Consider the following 7,500-nt stretch of genomic DNA (forward strand, 5'->3'; position numbering starts at 1 on the left):
GGCCAAGCGTTCATAGCGACGTTGCTTTTTGATCCTTCGATGTCGGCTCTTCCTATCATTGCGAAGCAAAATTCGCCAAGCGTTGGATTGTTCACCCATCAAAAGGGAACGTGAGCTGGGTTTAGACCGTCGTGAGACAGGTTAGTTTTACCCTACTGATGGCGTGTCGTTGCGATAGTAATACTGCTCAGTACGAGAGGAACCGCAGTTTCGGACATTTGGTTCATGCACTCGGCCGAGCGGCCGGTGGTGCGAAGCTACCATCCGCGGATTATGCCTGAACGCCTCTAAGGCCGAAGCCAGCCTAGCCGAATCCGGCAAGGATATTCTCACTGTGGAGCCCCGAGTGTCGGGAGGCTCTAAACAATGTGATTTTACTAGTCGCGCGTCACTCGTGATGCGCGACGTCGGAGCCCATTTGGAACGCGACGATCGGTGCGAGCGGTCTTAACACGTGCACTACGGCGTCGAAGTTTCGGATACAACTCGGTTCGATGTCGGGGCTCGGAATAGTCTGTAGACGACTTACGTTCCTGGCGGGGTGTTGTGCTCGGTAGAGCAGCGTCGTGCTGCGATCTGTTGAGACTCAGCCCTACGCCAGGTGATTCGTCCGAGGACGAATTAATAAAGAAAATAATGTGTTTCGTAAATTATAAATTTCGTATTGCACAAGTGTAGTGTTTTAGTAGTTATAGTGTTGGTGTACGAATCAGTTATAACGCTAGAGTTGACTGACGAGATCACACTACCACTACTTACTAACTACTACTACTTACACACTTGTGTATACTTATTTATAAATTATTGTACGACGCGTGTGGATATGGTTTTTGGTGTTGTTATTTAACCATAACAACAACAATACAACCGCACACCACACGGCGGCCGGCACAATAGAAAGAAACGAGAGACGAACTTGTACATTTTTTTTTTAATTTCGACTTTAACTAGAAACATATCGCGCCATATAACGATTTTGGTATGTTTCTAGTAGTGCAACAAAAACGCAAGTCGCGTAGCGATCTTGTACGAGAAACATACCGCCGTTTGTGCGTGCGTCGCTCTTGTACGAGAAACATTTCGAATGCGAAATTTGATTCATTTTAAGACGCAAATATAACACAGATTTTTTGATGTTCTTTTTTTTAATATTAAAAATAATCTTTCAATTCACCTTCCTTCTGAATCCCAGATAATATTCTATCTCAAGAATCTTAAAAGTAAATAAATTACATAATAAAATAACATTATATTGTATTATTGCTTATGTTCTCAATAAACTGAACACGTATTATATGTAGAATGTGGTAGATAGAATAGGTGAACATATTATTAAGTTTGACTGTTTAAATTAGTTATTTAACGAAAATAAATAAATGAACAAGCATACATATAAAATAATATGTCGTGCCACTATAACACGTGTTTGTGGTGGCGGCGTTTGTTGTATGGATAATATTATGTTATATTATCTGGGCTTAATTGTAAAAAAGGTTGGTTGCGACGCTGGATTAACAGAAAACTAACTTGACTTATCTGAACCTCGAGCTCCTCGATTTGAATCTAAGCGGCAAAAGCTAAAGGGCTCATATTATGTGCGATGATTCTTTACATTTTACAGTTAATGTTTATTATTTATTATTATTAGTTATAAATTATAATTAATGTAACATTTATTTTAGATATTCGATTTTTGACATTACGACAAATACCGCTTTCTTTGCAAATAAACGATACACGATCATTTATTTCAATTGCCAATGAAATATTAGAGCGACCTTGTACGAGAAACATTAATGCGCTCAGCGACTCGAACGGCCGACGACGGCCTGCGTTGTACTAGAAACATTAGAGGGACCTTGTACGAGAAACATTAAAGCGCTCAGTGCATCGAACGACCGACGACGGCCTCCGGTGCGCGCGCGCACGTTGTACTAGAAACCCGACCGGTGCTATGTGTGTACGTAACTAAGTATATTATTATTTATTATTTCATTTAATATTATTTTAAATCGCTAATAAATATCCCACCAATGAATTTAGTTCACTAACTAATATCTATAATAATAATAATAATAATAATATATAAATAAACAATATTATATAATAATAAAAATAATAAACCAAAAAAATTGCACACATACACACATGCATTTACTATTTTTTTTATTTACATTACACATAATATTATGTACACATCAATAATAAAATGAAAAGTGACTCTCAACGCTCAACGAGAAACATTAATGCACTCAGCGACTCGAACGGCCGACGACGGCCTGCGTTGTACTAGAAACCCGACCGGTGCTATGTATACATATAAGTATATTATTATTTATTATTTCATTTAATATTATTTTAAATCTATCTTTTATATCGCTAATAAATATCCCACCAATGAATTTAGTTCACTAACTAATATCTATAAAAATAATAACAATATTAATAAAATATAAATAATATTGTATAATAATAAAAATAATAAACAAAAGAAATTGCACACACACACACGCACACATGCATTAATTTATTTATTTACATTACATAATATGTACACATCAATAATAAAATGAAAAGTGACTCTCAACGCTCTACGAGAAACATTAATGCACTCAGCGACTCGAACGGCCGACGACGGCCAGCGTTGTACTAGAAACCCGACCGGTGCTATGTATACATATAAGTATATTATTATTATTTATTATTTCATTTAATATTATTTTAAATCTATCTTTTATATCGCTAATAAATATCCTACGAATGATTCTAGTGAAAATAATAAATAAAATAATAATATCACTAGGTAATGATAACGATTCACGATCATATTTTACTTCAATTGACAATGAAACATTAGAGGGACCTTGTACGAGAAACATTAAAGCGCTCAGTGCATCGAACGACCGACGACGGCCTCCGGTGCGCGCGCGCACGTTGTACTAGAAACCCGACCGGTGCTATGTGTGTACGTAACTAAGTATATTATTATTTATTATTTCATTTAATATTATTTTAAATCGCTAATAAATATCCCACCAATGAATTTAATTCACTAACTAATATCTATAATAATAATAATAATAAAATATAAATAAACAATATTATATAATAATAAAAATAATAAACCAAAAAAATTGCACACATACACACATGCATTTACTATTTTTTTTATTTACATTACACATAATATTATGTACACATCAATAATAAAATGAAAAGTGACTCTCAACGCTCAACGAGAAACATTAATGCACTCAGCGACTCGAACGGCCGACGACGGCCTGCGTTGTACTAGAAACCCGACCGGTGCTATGTATACATATAAGTATATTATTATTTATTATTTCATTTAATATTATTTTAAATCGCTTTTATATCGCTAATAAATATCCCACCAATGAATTTAGTTCACTAACTAATATCTATAAAAATAATAACAATATTAATAAAATATAAATAAACAATATTATATAATAATAAAAATAATAAACCAAAAAAATTGCACACATACACACATGCATTAATTAATTTATTTACATTACATAATATGTACACATCAATAATAAAATGAAAAGTGACTCTCAACGCTCTACGAGAAACATTCGGCGGTCGCGCGCCGCGCCCGTTCCAATGCCGACGTGGATAATTGCTCTCGGTATATATGTGGAGCGAAACCGTCGAGCGCACTGCGCCCGTACGGTTCACGTTGATGTGCGTTTTGTGTCGAGAGAGAAATATCGTCACATCGGACTTTTGTTGGTTTTGCTTGTGTGTTGTGTATTTATTAATAGTATTTATAAAATATTATTTATTTAAAATGCGCACACACGCGGACGGACAGAGTTTCGGTTGCTAGAGGATATCCTCACTTGTAGTAAATCACGCATCATCGTTAAATGATATATATATATATATATAGTTACAATTTACATTGTATATTATATTCACCGCGTTCGCAGACCGGATGGTGACATTAGCAAAAATCGCTCAAGATTTGCTTGCGACTGTCTCGCCGGTGTTATCTGTGATTGTAAAAGAATACGCTTCAAGGCACACCTCAACGCAGGGCGCCGAGCGTGTTCGACACGTGCGCGGTCGCTACGGCGACCGTTTATGGAAAAATGTATAAAAGAGGACGCATACGCGCCCATCGTCGAAACGGTGTGCGCAGCGTCGTGTTGGAATTTGTCCCTCAAGCTCCGGGCGTTGATCGTATCTAGTGCGTGTAATGCCAGCCGAGTTTTAATATGTTACAATAACGTATTAAATAAAAATTGAGAAGTTGCGTTTAGATGAATGTTCAATTTTCAAACTGTCAAAATATCGATACGCGAGAGATCGCGGTCGTGTTTGATGCAGTTTTATGTCCCTCACAGTGGTCGAGCATCGTTGTACATCACCTCGTTGCGAGATCGTGACGGGACGGCCGCTCGTAGACCGGTCAGAGTCTGTCTATCGAATTGAAGCGCGAACGTCGCGTCGTTTGAAAATTCGACGCGTTACGTTCACGCGTGTCGAGTAACGCGCGCGAGCGCGTCTCGACGCCGCCGAGCTACGGCCCGCCGAAGCCGCGTTTCGCGGTGTAGGCGAGTCGTTTGCGTAAGCAGCTCCCTGGTTGATCCTGCCAGTAGTTATATGCTTGTCTCAAAGATTAAGCCATGCATGTCTCAGTGCAAGCCGTATTAAGGCGATACCGCGAATGGCTCAATATATCAGTTTTGGTTCCTTAGATCTTACTCAGTTACTTGGATAACTGTGGTAATTCTAGAGCTAATACATGCAATCAGAACTCTGACCAGTGATGGGATGAGTGCTTTTATTAGATCAAAACCAATCGGCGGAGGGCCTAGCGTCCGAAGTCGTTAATTTTGATGAATCTGGATAACTTTTGCCGATCGCACGGTCCAGTACCGGCGACGCATCTTTCAAATGTCTGCCTTATCAACTTTCGATGGTAGTTTCTGCGACTACCATGGTTGTCACGGGTAACGGGGAATCAGGGTTCGATTCCGGAGAGGGAGCCTGAGAAACGGCTACCACATCCAAGGAAGGCAGCAGGCGCGCAAATTACCCACTCCCGGCACGGGGAGGTAGTGACGAAAAATAACGATACGGGACTCTTACGAGGCCTCGTAATCGGAATGAGTACACTTTAAATATTTTAACGAGGAACAATTGGAGGGCAAGTCTGGTGCCAGCAGCCGCGGTAATTCCAGCTCCAATAGCGTATACTAAAATTGTTGCGGTTAAAAAGCTCGTAGTTGCATTTGTGCGCCGCGCTGTCGGTGCACCGCATCCGCGGTGATACTGACACGTCTGCGGAGCATATCGTCGGTGAGCCGGCGGTAAAACGCCGGTTCAATATCAAAATCCTATCGCGGTGCTCTTCAGTGAGTGTCGAGGTGGGCCGACAATTTTACTTTGAACAAATTAGAGTGCTCAAAGCGGGCTCAAAATGCCGCTTGAATATTTCGTGCATGGAATAATAGAATATGATCTCGGTTCTATTTTGTTGGTTTTCAGAACTCCGAGGTAATGATTAATAGGGATAACTGGGGGCATTCGTATTGCGACGTTAGAGGTGAAATTCTTGGATCGTCGCAAGACGAACATCAGCGAAAGCATTTGCCAAAGGTGTTTTCATCAATCAAGAACGAAAGTTAGAGGTTCGAAGGCGATTAGATACCGCCCTAGTTCTAACCGTAAATATGTCATCTAGCGATCCGCCGACGTTACTACAATGGCTCGGCGGGCAGCTTCCGGGAAACCAAAGATTTTGGACTCCGGGGGGAGTATGGTTGCAAAGCTGAAACTTAAAGGAATTGACGGAAGGGCACCACCAGGAGTGGAGCCTGCGGCTTAATTTGACTCAACACGGGAAATCTCACCAGGCCCGGACACCGGAAGGATTGACAGATTAACAGCTCTTTCTTGATTCGGTGGGTGGTGGTGCATGGCCGTTCTTAGTTGGTGGAGCGATTTGTCTGGTTAATTCCGGTAACGAACGAGACTCTAGCCTGCTAAATAGGCGTCGTCATTCAAGGTGTGCGCGACTCTCGGGGAGCGCAACTCACTGGCGACGTATTAAAATTCTTCTTAGAGGGACCGGCGGCTTCGAGCCGCACGAGATTGAGCAATAACAGGTCTGTGATGCCCTTAGATGTCCTGGGCCGCACGCGCGCTACACTGAAGGAATCAACATGTTCTCCCTGGCCTAGAGGCCCGGGCAACCCGTTGAAACTCCTTCGTGCTGGGGATTGGGGTTTGCAATTATCCCCCATAAACGAGGAATTCCTAGTAAGCGCGAGTCATAAGCTCGCGTTGATTACGTCCCTGCCCTTTGTACACACCGCCCGTCGCTACTACCGATTGAATGATTTAGTGAGGTCTTCGGACCGACACGCGGTGGCCTCACGGCCGTCGGCGTTGCTGGGAAGTTGACCAAACTTGATCATTTAGAGGAAGTAAAAGTCGTAACAAGGTTTCCGTAGGGGAACCTGCGGAAGGATCATTAACGTTTTTTTGTTTTGTGCGGCAACGCAAAAAACGAAAAAAAAAACACGTGAATGATACACAATTAAAATCGAATCCGAGAGAGAAGAGATTCTCTCTCGTCGATTCGCGATAATATGTGTGCGGACGCTTTTATTAGCGTCTTCTCGCCTATTGACATATATAATATTAAAACGCAAGATATTTATTTGACGCTCGATTGAAGGATTTTGTGTCGAATTTATGTTTTGGGTTTTTTTTTTTAAATTTTTTCGCACCTTTTATATTTTCTCATACCAAAAACACAAAACGATTACCCTGAACGGTGGATCACTTGGCTCGCGGGTCGATGAAGAACGCAGTTAACTGCGCGTCATAGTGTGAACTGCAGGACACATTTGAACATCGACATTTCGAACGCACATTGCGGTCCGTGGAGAAATATCCAGGACCACTCCTGTCTGAGGGCCGGCTGCATAAAAACAAAAAGCCACACTGTTCGCGTGACGAGCGGCGACCGCGACGACTCCGGTCGTCGCGCCGCTTCTCTGTCGCGCGTGCTTTTGACGGTTTCGCGAAGCCTAGCGCCGAGCGATCCGTTCGAATATATGTTCGATTATGTTTCTTTTGAACGTAGTCACGTCTATACGATGATTTTGTCGCACAAATAAATTCTCACCGCCGTACCGTGTCTCTCCGTAGCGCGTGCGCGCGTACGAGTCTTTACGCAACGACATCGACAACAACAACGACGTTCGCGTTTACGCGTCGCGCGTGTTTGCACCGCATCGTCCCGGTCCATAGCGATCGCGCGACGGGCGGCGCCGGTGCGCGCGTGGACGTGTCTCAATGTCCGTTGTGTTGTGATGTGCGGTCGCGTTCGGCTCAGCTCGGTTTCTCGCGAGAGGACGGAGCGCGCGCGCCCGCCGCGTCGCGGTCGCTCGGTCGGCGTTTGTGTAATTGTAGTGTGTACTAAACTTATTGTGATATGACATTAACGGACAATGA

The 7,500-nt window shown here is 42.1% G+C and overlaps 2 non-coding genes across 2 annotated transcripts; both read left to right on the top strand.

Annotated features, from left to right (window-relative positions):
- The first annotated feature begins 4,608 nt into the window (after nucleotides 1–4,608).
- LOC125058967 lies at nucleotides 4,609–6,514 on the top strand. Its single transcript, XR_007118579.1, has one exon. It is a non-coding gene; the product is annotated as a small subunit ribosomal RNA (ribosomal RNA).
- A 292-nt stretch (nucleotides 6,515–6,806) lies between these two features.
- On the top strand, nucleotides 6,807–6,963 carry LOC125058954. The gene has a single exon (XR_007118567.1). It is a non-coding gene; the product is annotated as a 5.8S ribosomal RNA (ribosomal RNA).
- The last annotated feature ends 537 nt before the right edge of the window (nucleotides 6,964–7,500 follow it).

The sequence above is a fragment of the Pieris napi genome, chromosome 18 (assembly GCF_905475465.1).
Source record: "Pieris napi chromosome 18, ilPieNapi1.2, whole genome shotgun sequence".
Taxonomy (NCBI): domain Eukaryota; kingdom Metazoa; phylum Arthropoda; class Insecta; order Lepidoptera; family Pieridae; genus Pieris; species Pieris napi.